Source organism: Elephas maximus, chromosome 1 (genome assembly GCF_024166365.1).
Source record: "Elephas maximus indicus isolate mEleMax1 chromosome 1, mEleMax1 primary haplotype, whole genome shotgun sequence".
NCBI lineage: Eukaryota > Metazoa > Chordata > Mammalia > Proboscidea > Elephantidae > Elephas > Elephas maximus.
In genome coordinates, this window is record NC_064819.1 from 199,757,601 (window position 1) to 199,771,674 (window position 14,074).

Sequence of the window (14,074 nt, forward strand, 5' to 3'; positions counted from 1 at the left end):
AACTCTCAAGGACAATCCAAAACCAAAAGAACTGCAACAGGGAACCAGAGGGGTCAATCTGTAAATGACAAAAACGTCAAACCAATAAAACAGGGAATAAATAATGTACATATAAAACTTTCTAGTGCACAGGAAAGCAAGGTGATACCAAGTTAATAACAGGCTGGTTCAAACCTAGGAAGATAAGGATAAAATTCAAGGTAACCCACAAAGAAAGTTAACAAACCTACTCATCAAAATAAAGGAAAAAAAAAAAAGGCTCCCAATAAAAATGAAATGTGCAAAAACAAAAGAAATCCACAAACAAAAGGAACTCAGCACAGGAGAGTACGAGGAACAAAGAAAATGTCAGCACTACAAAAAAAAAAAAAAAGGCACTACAAAATGACAGGAATGAACTTATACCTGTCAATAATTACACTGAATATAAATGGCCCAAATGTGTCCATAAGGAGACACGAGTGACAAAATGGATAATAAAAAAAAACAGGATCCATCAATATGCTATCTACAAGAGACACACCTCAGAATCAAAGACGCAAATTTATTAAAAACCAAAGGATATAAAAAAAATACATGAAGCAAATAACTACCAAAAAAAGAGCCGGTGTGGCAATACTTATCTCAGGTAAAATAGACTTTAAAACAAAATCCACCATAAAAAACAAAGAAGGGCACTACGTAACGATTAAAGGGATGATCCATCATGAAGGCTTAACCATAATAAACATCTATACACCCAATGACAGGGCTCCAAAATATATAAAACAAACTCTAACAGCACTGAAAAGAAAAATTGACAGTTCCACAATATTAGTAGGAGACTTCAACACACCACTCTCGGTAAAGGACAGAACATCTAGAAAGAAACTCAACAAAGATACAGAAGGGCTAAAGAGCACAATCTGCCAACTTGACCTTATAGACATATATAGAACACTCCACCTAAGAGCTGCAAAGTACACATCCTTTTCCAAAATACATGGAACATTCTCCAGAATGGACCACATCTTAGGCCCCAGAGAAACCCTCAACAAAATCCAAAACACTGAAATAATGCAAAGTATCTTCTCTGACGACAACACCATCAAAGTAAAAATTAACAACAGAAAGAACAAGGGAAAAAAAAAAAATCAAATACATGGAAAATGTATAACACTGTGCTTAAAAACCACTGAGAAACAGATAAAATTAGGGATGTAATCAAAAAATTCTGAGAATCAAACAAGAATGAAAACACATCATACCAAAACTTTGGGACACAGCAAAAGCAGTCCTCAAAGGTCAATTTATAGCAATATATGCACACATCAAAAAGAAGGGAGAATATAAACACTTTAACTACAAAACTTGAACAGATAGAAAGACAACAGCAAAAGAAACCCACAACCACCAGAAGAAAGGAAATAATAAAAATCAGAGCAGAAATAAATGAAATAGAGAACAGAATAACAATAGAAACAATCAACAAAACCAAAAGTTGGTTCCTTGAAAGGATCAACAAAATCGACAAACCACTGGCCAAACTGACAAAACAAAAACAGGAGAGGATGCAAATAACCAAATAAGAAAAGAAATGGGGGGACGTTACAACACACCCAACTGAAATAAAAAGGATCATAACAGAGTATTACGAAATACCTATACTCCAACAAATTTGAAAACCTAGAAGAAACGGAAAAATTTCTAGAAACACACTACCTACCCAACCTAACATAAAATGATGTTGAAAATCTGAACAGACCCATAACAAGAGAAGAGATCAACAAGGTAATAAAGAACACTCTCAACAAAAAAAAAGCCCTGGCCCAGATGGCTTCCCTGGAGAATTCTACCATTCAGAGAAGAGCTTATACCACTACTACTCAAACTATTTCAGAACACAGAAAAGGAAGCAATACGCCGGAATTCATTCTGTGAAGCCAGTATAACCCTGATATCAAAGCCAGGCAAAGACGCCACAAAAAAAGAAACTTACAGACCAGTGTCTCTCACGAATATAGATACAAAAATTCTCAAGAAATTCTAACCAACAGAACTCAGCATTGTATCAAAAAATAATACACTACAACCAAGCAGGATTCATACCAGGTGTGCAAGGATGGTTCAACATTAGAAAATCAATCAACGTAATGCACTACATAAATAAAACCACCACATGATCATCTCAATCGATGCAGAAAGAGCATTCAACAAAGTCCAACATCCATTCCTGATAAAAATTCTCAACAATATAGGCATAGAAGGGAAATTTCTCAACATAATAAAGGGCATCTATGCAAACCAACAGCCAACATCATTCTTAATGGAGAGAGGCTGAAAACATTCCCCTTGAGAACAGGAACAAGACAAAGATGCCCTTTATCACCATTCCTATTTAACACTGTGCTGCAAGTCCTAGCTAGAGCAATAAGGAAAGAAAAAGAAGTAAAGGGCATCCAAATTGGTAATGAAGAAGTTAAACTGTCCCTATCTGATGATGATATACTATACACAGAAAATCCAAAACTCCATGAGAAAACTACTGTAACTAATAGAAAGATGCAGCACAGTGGCAAGATACAAGATAAACATACAAAAATCAGCTGGATTCCTATACTTAATAAAGAGAATGATGAAAAGGAAATCACGAAAATAGTATCATTTATAATAGTCCCTAAAAAAATAAAATACTCAAGAATAAATCTAACCAGGGATATAAAAAACCTATACAAAGAAAACTACAAAACACTACTGCAAGAAACCAAAGAGATCTACATAAATGGAAAAACGTACCATGCTCACGGATAGATAGACTCAACATCATGAAAATGACAATTCTATCCAAAGCAATTTACAAATACAATGCAATCCCAATCCAAATACCAACAACACTCTTTAAAGAGATGGAAAAACTTATTGTTAACTTTATATGGAAAGGGAAGAAACCCTGGATAAGTAAAGCACTACTGAAAAAGAAGAATAAAGTAGGTGGACTTGCACTACCTGACCTCAGAACCTACTACACAGCTACAGTAGTCAAAACAACCTGGTATTGGTACAACAGATACACTGACCAATGGAACAGAATTGAGAATCTAGATGTAAATCCATCTATCTATGGTCACCTGATCTTTGACAAGGGCCCATCAAATGGGAAAAGACAGTCTTTTTAACAAATGATGCTGACAAAACTGGATATCCAACTGCAAACAAATGAAACGGGGCCCATACCTCATACCATATACAAAAACTAATTCAAAATGGGTCAAAGACCTAAATATAAAGTCAAAAACTACGAAGTTCACAGAATAAAAAAATAGGATCAACGCTAGAGGCCGTAACACACGCCATTAACAGGATACAAGCCACAGCCAACAACACACAAACTCCAGAAGATAAGCGAGATAACTCGGATCTTCTAAAAATTAAACACTTATACTCATCGAAAGACTTCACCAGAAGAGTAAGAAGAGAACCTACAGACTGGGAAAAATATTTTAGCTATTAAAAATCAGATAAAGGTCTAATCTCTAAAATCTACAAGAAAATCCAACACCTCTACAACAAAAAGACAAATAATTCAATTAAAAAATGGGCAAAGGAAATGAACAGACACTTCCCAAAGAAGACATTCAAGTGGCCAATAGACACATGAGGAAATGCTCATGATCTCTAGCCATTCGAGAAATGCAAATCAAAGCCACAATGAGACACCATCTCACTCCACCATTACTGGCAGAAATCAATAAAATAGGAAATAACAAATGTTGGAGAGGCTGTATGGTGATCGAAACTCTTATGCACTGCTTGTGGAAATGCAAAATGATACATCCATTTTGGAAAACAATATGGTGCTTCCTTAGAAAACCAGAAATAGAAATACCATATGATCCAGCAATCCCACTCCTAGGATTATATCCTAGAGAAATGAGAGCTGTCACATGAATAGACATATGCACACCCATGTTCACTGCAGCACTGTTCACAACAGCAAAAAGATGGAAACAACCTAGATGGCCATCAACAGATAAATGGATAAACAAACTATGGTACATACACACAGTGAAGTACTACACAATGATAAAGAAGAATGATGACTCTGGAGGGCATTATGCTGAGTGAAATAAGTCAATCACAAAAAACCACTACTGTACTGAAAAGGTTTAGATACAAAAAGAAACAATCTTTGATGGTCATGAGGGAGGGGAGGAGTGGGGATAGAAAAACACTAAATAGACAATAGGTAAGTGGTAACTTTGGTGAAGGGTAAGACAGTACACAATACTGGGGAAGCCAGCACAGCTTGTATAAGGCAAGGTCATGGAAGCTCCATAGACACATACTAACTCCCTGAGGGACAGAATTGTTAGGCTGAGGGCTGTGGGGACCACGGTCTTGGGGAACATCTAGCTCAACTGGCATAACATAGTTTAAAGAAAATGTTCTATATCCTACTTTGGTGAGTAGCAGATGGGGTCTTAAAAGCTTGTGAGCGGCCATCTAGGATACTCCACTGGTCTCACCCCTTAGGGAGCAAGGAAGAATGAAGAAAACTAAAGATACGAGGGTAAGTTTAGTCCGAAGGACTAATGGAACACATCTACCACGGCCTCCACCAGACTGACTCCAGTACAACTACATGGAGCCTGACTACCACCACTGACTGCTCTGACAGGGATCACAATAGAGGGTCCCGGATGGAAATGGAGAAAAATGTACAACAAAATTCTAACTCAAAAAGCAAGACCAGACTTGCTGGCCTGACAGAGACTGGAGAAACCCTGAGAGTATGGCCCCCGGACACCCTTTCAGCTCAGTGATGAAGTCATTCCTGAGGTTCACCCTTCAGCCAAAGATTGGAAAGGCCCATAAAACAAAATGAGACTAAAGGGGCCAAGGACTAGAAGGCAGGAGGGGACAGGAAAGCTGGTAATAGGGAACCCAAGGTTGAGAAGGGAGGGTGTTGACATGTCATGGGACGTGTCGTGGGACTGTTAACCAAAGTCATAAAACGATACTAACTGTTTAATGAGAAACTAGTTTGTTCTGTAAACCTACACCTAATTTACAATAAAATAAATTAAAAAGTCAAATAAAATCATTCTGGTTGTAACTTTTCTCTTTATCAAAAATCCAAAATAAATTTCACTGTTAAATTTTCTAGGCTGACCAACAAGCGAACATGGGAAAAAAGTGGATGAAGGATGAGTATAGAGTTGACCAATAACGTGATACATAAACATATGGAAAGATGATTCCCACACTCATAGTAAAATAAACACAAGCTAAAAATTCAGAATGGAAAAATCCAAGTTTGATCATCCAATAATTGAGGAGAGTCTGTGGAAACAGAGGCATTCTTATACAATTGCTGGTAGAAGAGTAATTTGGTACAGACTCAAAGGAAGTCAATTCGACAACAAAAATGTATGTACACTCTAACCCAGTAATTACTTATAAAGTGATTCTTTTTAGTAGCAAAGGATAAGTGTCCGCCAACAGGAGACATGACAGACAGCAAATTCTATACAGGTGTAAAAAAAAAAAAAGAGAGAGGAAGGCTTCCATTCCAGATACAGAACTATATCCAAGGTACATTGTTAAGTATAAAAAGCAAGACTGAAAACAACACATACAGTATGCTACTACATGGGTTCAAAACAAAGTGTGTTAAGGTATGGTATGTGAATATGTACACACATATTTGCCTGTAGATGTATAAAGAAACTATGGAAGGATGCAGAAGAGTTCATTACAGTGATCATGGGGACTGGAGAATGGGACTGAGTAGATGACATTGGCAGAGATGCAGATAGAAGAGACAAAGCTCTCACTGAGGAGAAGTTTGCACAAACTGAAATACTTAAGTACTTTCTTTAAGAGGACAATATTTATGCATTAAGATACCTTATGCATTAAGTGAACCCAGCTTGGCTGGTCTGCTTCTTTGGAGACAGCCTGAATGCTACAAGCAACTAGCAACAGTGCCACCTTGTCTTGCCACACAGCTCTAGCCACAAAAATGAACAGCAGCACATATGAGTGCAAAAACCTTTCAGTTTACTCCAGCTCAGCCAGTAGCATTAAGATGGCCTAAAGTAAAACTGATTTCCTGACATCTGAAGTTTAAAACTCTCTCTACATCCTCAAAGACACTAATTTCTTCTAGCCTCCAATTCAGCATACCTCACAAACCCACTTCTTATCCCACAGACAGCGCTCCTAAATAGTGTAAGTTCAAAACCTAAGCTTATACAGCAGCCAGACATCTTTTAACAAGTATACCAGTTCTTCATTTATTAAAAAAAAAGAATATATAGTTCTTGAGAAAACCTCGCTAGTTTATTCTTCTTCCCTCACTGTGGAGTGGAAACAAAAATTGTCTCTCACTGATAATAATATTGCTGCATTTGTGGCTAGGCCAGAAGAATTATTCCTGTTCTCTGTTGGAAAAGTAGAAACAGGGCACTTGGAAGTAGATTTCTCTGAAAGTTGAGGAAATTAAAAAACAGGATAAAACAGAAGGGGAAGATTCTCATTACATTTCGAAGCTGGCCACACATAAACATCCCTAATCTCTTTTTCATCAACTTCCTCCTCGTTTAGAGGGGAGAGCAGAACCAAAATTGTCCTGACAAGCACAAGCCTGTCATCATGTTTCCTGTCCACACCTCTTCCCTGCTCCACATCTGCTCCTAAACTCCTGCCCACATGAAGAGCGTGAAAATTCGGTGCAGATGAATAACTACACGGTCCTAGTGGAATGTTATGCATCTGGTGGATTCTTGATAAATGTCATTGGGATGTTCCTAATATTCGGGAACATTTATTTGGCCCATCACATAGTGCCCTGTAGGAAAGAAAAACATGCTAATATGCAGTTTCTTCCAGGAACATCATAACCAGGTTCAGAACAGAGGAGTCAAGACCAACAATCTGCCCTGGTCATGCACCAGGGAAAGTACTTTTTCTGAGCTCCCCCTAAAACTACCTGATGCAGAAGGATCCCCGCCCCAGCCCCATCATTAAACTCATAACCACTTGGTATTAAATGACCCACTGCCATTGAGTTGATTCTGACTCATAGCAACCCTATAGGACAGAGTAAAACTGCCCCATAGAGTTTCCAAGGACACCTGGTGGATTCAAACTGCTGACCTTTTGGTTAGCAGCCATAGCGCTTAACCATTACACCACCACGGTATTAAACAGTAATCTACAAAATACAGTCAATACATGCGCCACAGAATATGTTGTTTGTAGCTCCTCGAATTCTTAATATAATAGGTTTTACGGGGTGTTGATTCAGAACTACAGGTTGTATGTAAGTCAAACGTTCGTAACCCAGGGAATACCTGTGTAACTTTATGGGACCATGGACATACACGCAGTTGGACACTGCCCAAACGGATGTTATGCAGCACATGACTGTATATTAAAAATTCAAGGTACATACAATGCCTCATAACAAACGGGTGCTACTTTGCAATGAGCATCAAAACATCATCATTATTACTGTATTATTATATTAAAGATGTTTTAGTGTATCCGGACATGTTTCTTTAATGTTTTTTATGTACTGAAAGGTATCGTATTTTTACGCAAATAACACACGCTTTCTACCTTTGTTTGCCAACTGCACCCTCCCATCACAAGGTATTTTCATAAGCACTGCTATAACAATTGGTGAGGTTGGCAAACAAACTTAGAAAGCACACGCTGTTTTCATAAACATGCGGTACACCATATAGTAAGACAAATATATGACAAATTGAGGTTAGAGAGAAACCATACCTAACTGTTCTGACTTACATACGAATTCAACTTAAAGACAAATTTAGGAATGGAAATCATTCGTAATCAGGGACTATCAGAATATAATACGGTGTTTGCATAACATCCCAGTCACATACTGTCCTAGTTCACAGAACATTATGGATGTTAAGCGACGCATGACCGTATCTGCTCAGATAAAACACCATTTATCATACAAAATCACTTCAGCAACAACTGCAGAAATATCTTTAAGTGTACCAATAACATAGAAAGTTTATTCTTGTAAATGATAAATGGAGGGTAAGGTCAGATTTTAAAGTAGCCTATAAATCTATGGTTACTAAAATAAAACTAGAAATGGAGAGACCCTTTTATAATTCATTACTAGTACTTTAGGCCATCAAGAAGGAATGAGCTGTATTTTTTTCCATTTTATACCCTCTGCTGTGCTTAGGTATTCCCTTTGAAGCCAAAGGGGGGGGGGTCTCACACACAAGCTTTCTCATTCAAACTGGGGTTTGGAAAGAAAATGGAGACCATGGAAGAAAAGGAAAGGAGCTTCGTATTATTTTAATTTGAATACACCATATTTAATTTAATACACCAATATGACTCAAATAGTTTAACACTATTTCTATGTGAAACTGAATTCCAAATTCTGTAGCTAAAAAATAACAGTAGCGGTTCAAGAGGCTCTTCCCAAATAAGCTAACCAGAAATCCACCAAGGTTAACTGCACAAGATAAATGCCTGGACTGCAGACGCTGCATTTTAATAGATCATAAGACAAAAGCTTGTCAAAGTCAATTAACTCACCACACTACGACAAGTTCACCAGGCTGGAACCTACACTGATCTCACACTTTCAAATCCTCTCCTCCATAAGCTTTGAAACACCACAGTTGACAGGCATAAATCTCTAAATCTTGTCAAAAAACAAATAATTCCCTTTTAAAATTTTGGTCACTAGCTCCTCTGCCATTTTAAATATTTACAGCACCACCAAAGAGTTATACCAATGCATACCATATATTCTAAAAGATGGGACTATAAATTCAATGATTTTTCTCGCATAGGTAAGCATACCCGAATGTTGACAATAATACATTGGTCAGTCAGCAGATGGTATCATAAACGCTAGCAAGCATCAGGGACCTTCCAAGCCAGGAATGACGAGAGCAACCTTCCCAGGTGGAAAAACCATAACCACAATGGAATTACAAACATGCTATTTAGAATGCTATAAAAACCGTTTTTTAAATATGTTAAAGTAATAAAAAAGAAAATTATTCCTACTCTGAGCATTAATTTAGTTCAAAACTAGTAAGAGCTTTGAATAACTATTTTTAGGCGGTCGTGGCTAGGACGTTTTTACTTCAGTTAAATGTATTTCTTTCCTTGAAGTAAGATTTTCAAAGTTCAAGCTTTGGAAGCATGATGTGGCAGAGAATTTTCCTGGAAAACACGCTAGGCACTCAGAGTTCACCAAAAAAAAAAAAAAAATTAGGCAAAACCAATCTCAAAGTTAAATATTTACCTTTCCAACTCTCTGTGATCTAGCTATGATGCTAAACTATTATTGTTAGGTGCTGTCGAGTTGATTATGATTCATAATGACCCCACGTGACAGAGCAGAACTGCTCCATAGGTTTTTCTAGGCTGTAATGTTATGAAAGCAGACGTCCAGATTCTCTCCAGTGGAGTCACTAGGTGGGTTCGAACTGCCACCCTTTCGGTTAGCAGCACTTAACCATTGTGCCACCAGGTCACCAGTATCAAATAATCATATATATCAATACAACAGATAATAAAAAACACTACAAAGTAGATGAGGGTAACAGGATGTTCAGATCATCAGTATCAGCTCAACAGTTATAATTTATTCAGTCCCCACATCCAAGTTACCAATAATTTGAAGGGACAATTCTTTGTTGGGACAAATAATAGTAAACAAACTTCACAAATACATATATGCTCCCGAAAGAATAAAACAGTTACTTCAGGGGTACAGAAGCACTGCAGTGTCAACAATAAAAAAAGAAATTGCAGAGATTATCTGCAAATTATAGTGGTACTACTTTTCATTTTGTCAGAAAACAGCACTGAAACAAGGTTCTATTTGAAGTTGTTAGACTAGTAAATTATATAAAGAAAATGCATTAAGACTTTCTTCTAAGTCTGGATGTCAGAATCTGGGCAACATGATCAATTCTCACATTTCTTCAACATGACAACAAATTAAATATTCAGTAATAAAAGATGCTGATACTTATCCTTAAAAAAAAAAAAAAAACCAAACCCATTGCCGTCGAGTCGATTCCAACTCTTAGCGACCCTATAGTACAGGGTAGAGCTACCCTAGAGGGTTTCCAAGGAGTGCCTGGTGGATTCGAACTGCTGACCTTTTGGTTAGCAGCCCTAGCTCTTAACCACTATGCCACCAGAGTTTCCATACCACCAGGGTTTCCTACTTATACTTGTTCAACCAATATTCATTTAGAGTGTGACAACATCAAAACAATACACAATGCTTGATAACTATAAACACCTACTAATCTGTTGATGCTAAAAAATGTGAATTCAAATCCCTGACAGATACAGTACAAGTTTGTTTCATCAGACAAGCTAGCATGAAAATGGAGCATCTTAAAAATTAATAAAATTTAAATCTACCATCCTTTAATGTGTTACAATTTAAAAAAAAAAAAAGTACACTATTAATCTCATACAGTCTTCACTGGAAATAATTAACTTTCATAGAGCGTGGGTACCACTGAATAAATTAATTATGAAACAGCAAGACAAGTACATAAAATAAACCAACTAGCTTCATTATTCTCATAGGCCAAACCTGAGAAAGCTATTATGCTAAAGACAGCCTGACAAAATTCCCTATTGCCTTGAGGAAGGCACACAAGTCATCTAAAACTAAACTCTGGCCACTAAAAAAAAAAAAAAATTCCACAGGACTTGGTTAAAATATAACTGAACTGAATTTGCAAACAGTGCATTTACCCACATTCCATATATTCTGTACATTAGTGTTTCCCAAATTTTCAATTCACGATTACAAACTCCCTTCAAAAGCAAACATAATCACCACAAAATTCTCCGCTACAACAAAAACTTCCTTAAAATCTCCCCCTAAAATACATACGCAGCTTTTAAGCACATCAAGCCAGTTATCTGCTCTTCCGTCATTAGAAGACTGGAAAGCTGATGGAAATCCAGCGTCCAAAAGCTTAATGAGCAAGACCAGCCCCACCCAAGCTGGACACTGCTGGAATAGGGCATGCTCAGTAGAAACGCCCAGGTTGGTTCCAAGTCACTTCATTCCTCAGCTAGAAAATTCACATGGGATCAAGGGGGGGGAAAAGCCCTCATCTTCCCGCTGCCTGTTCTACCCACTAAATGAAGACCCCTTCTACATAAGGAACAGTTGTAATGATACAACTAAAATTCTATAATTATAATTTTTGTAATTCTACCACTGCTGAGAATTTTTTTTCTCTTTTAAAGTTAGTTTTTGTGGGAATAACTTAAGCTTATTTATTTGAGTTGTATATATAAATGCAGGCTTGTCTCACTCCAGGTTGTGTAGGTATAAAGCACAGTTATAAAGTTGATAAATTCCTGTTTTATAGACCCACCCTAAATTGAGATAAGGTAATGTTATACCCATCATATAAATACAAATACATAAATAAGCAAAGTAAATATAAGAGTCACTAAAGAAAAATATGCTAATTCTGAGATTCAGGGCAAAGACACCTGAGAAGCAACTGATCTTCCTTAACTCTACAAAATACAGCTTCCCACACCTCCCATTACATTTCCACAATTTGAATTCTGTTTTTTTCACTCAATGTACCTATTTATATTAACAATTCAGGACTGAGATGGTCAGACTATGCATGTTGTTGTCACATGTGCTGTAAATTCCAACTCAAAGAGACCCGACAGGACAGAGTAGAACTGCCCCATAGGGTTTCCTAGGCTGTAATCCTTACAGGAGAAGATCCATCAGGTATTCCATCCCGCACCCCCCCCGGTGGAGCGACTGATAGGTTCAAACTGCTGATGTTTGGATTAGCAGCTGAGCGCTTAACCACTGCACTACGAGGACTTCTCACGCTACCCATACAAGTATGCACTTTTACAACCTCAGTCTGTTATAATACTATTTCTCCTTTCAAGCTGTCCCTAAATTAATAAGTAATTCTATCTGTTCATGCTCACCTACAGCAAAGAGTTAAAAATAAATAAATAACAAGAAGAAAAGTATATTTTTAATCAGAAAGAAAGGACTTCGGATATTTAAATAACCAACATGTCATCTGTACCAGCTGGCAATGAAAGGATAAGGTTTCCTTTATGGGAAGACTTAGTAAAAGTATGTTTCAGTAGCAGCTCTGTACAGATTAATTTGTCAAAAGGAGAAAATATAAAACTTAAAAAAAAAAAAAAAAAAGCCATCCTATATAATGGAAGTAAACTTAATTATTCATCATAAAATTTTCACTGATTCACAAAAGAGTAATTTGCTGAGTTTTCGGTAGAGCCAATTTTATTCAATTCACAGCATCATCCTTTACTCTGATCATTTTTCCTACTTTATTGTTAAACATATTTTTTAATAAATTTGGAGGATTTTATTTTAAAATGTTGGCAGACTTATTTTAATAATCTTACTTGGAAAAATAGTGGCTCCAAACCTTTTTCTGAAATGTATTACTCTACAAAAAAATTACTCTACGGAATCCAGAAATCTGAGAACTACTGACCTGTGGACACTGGACCCACAGTGAGGTCTATACTGGTGGCTCTCAGTACTCCAACCCAGACACCTCTCATCACTCCTGTGGGTCCTGCTGTCTTCTCTTACTCTCCTACCGCCTTCACTATGGAACTCAGTGCTACTGCTTGGCTCTTCTGCTGCCTTCAAAACAAACGATCCTGCTTTTAAGACATCAGCATCTCATGACTTCAGACAAAGGTTAAGAGAGTCAAGACAGAGGGTAAGTTTTGGAGCATTATGATTTGGAAACACAACAAACCATGAACACAGGGGATAAAAAAGGTTAGACTATTAAAACTGAGAAATTAAATGAGCTCCCATATACAATGTGACCCCAGATTTTTACAGGGATGTGGACAAAGAACAGAAGTAGGTAAACAGAGAGCAAAAGAATAAAAGCATGGTTGGTTGAGAATCTGTAGACAAACAACTCAATTAAAAAATGGGCAAAGGACATGAACAGACACTTCACCAAAGACATGCAACCAGCCAAAAAACACATGAGAAGATGCTCAAGATCATTTGCCATTCCGAAAAATCAAAACCAAACCCATTGCCATTGAGTCAATTCTGACTGACAGTGACCCTATAAGACAGGGTAGAACTATCCAAAGAAAGGCTGGTAGATTTAAACTGCTGACCTTTTGGTTAACAGCCAAGCTCTCAACCACCCGCACAACCAGGGCTCCCATTAGCCATCAGGGAGATACAAATCAAAACTACAATGAGGTATCATCTCACCCCGGCTAAAATGGCAGTGATAAATAAAAACATATAACAACAAATGATGGCAAGGATGTGGGGAGACTCAAACCCTTATCCATTGCTGGTGGGACTGTAAAATGGTACAACCACTATGGAAAATGGTACGGCGGTTCCTAAAAAAAACTAGAAACAGAACTACCTTATGGTCCAGAAATCCTACTTGAGACCTAAAAAGTCTCTGTTAAGATACAAATAGATATTCACACGATGTTCACTGCAGCATTATTCACAACAGCAAAAAAATGAAAGCAGCCTAAGTGCCCTTCAACAGATGAATGGGTAAGCAAAACGTGGTACATATATACAATGGAATACTATTATGCAACCATAAAGAACCACGATTGAGTCCACAAAACATATTACAGTGAAACCTCTGAGAGATGGAACTCGTCAGGACTGTCTTGTTTTTCTGTCTCTCGCAAGTTTTCCACCTTTGACAGGATGCAGTCTACCACTTTTCTATCGTTTTCTATTAGTGGAAGACATTTTAGTTTTCCTTCTCTGACAGGTTTCCCCCTTAGACAGGTTTCAGCTTTCAAAGGTTTTACTTTATAACATGGATGGATCTGGAGGACATAATGGTGATTGAAATAAGTCAATCACATAAAGACAAATATTGTATGATCCCACTTTTTAAAAAGATAAGAATAGATACAGACATCAATGCCCGTTAGCGGTTACAAGGGATGGGTTGCGGAGAGAGGTTATCACTCTCTAGAGCCTAAGAAAAAAAGTAGAGCCTAGATACTTGTT

The 14,074-nt window shown here is 37.3% G+C and overlaps 1 protein-coding gene across 13 annotated transcripts in view; it reads right to left on the reverse strand.

Moving 5' to 3' along the window:
• EPB41L2 (erythrocyte membrane protein band 4.1 like 2) overlaps positions 1 to 14,074 on the reverse strand; it is a 276,802-nt gene that overhangs the window by 162,780 nt on the left and 99,948 nt on the right. Inside the window, exon 1 of one of the 13 annotated variants that reach the window (XM_049900735.1) lies at positions 10,916 to 11,236. The exons of the other annotated variants lie outside the window; for them this stretch is intronic. The gene's annotated coding sequence lies outside the window, so the exon portion shown is untranslated. Of the gene's footprint in view, positions 1 to 10,915; positions 11,237 to 14,074 lie in introns of those variants that run through there. 13 annotated transcript variants of the gene reach the window in all.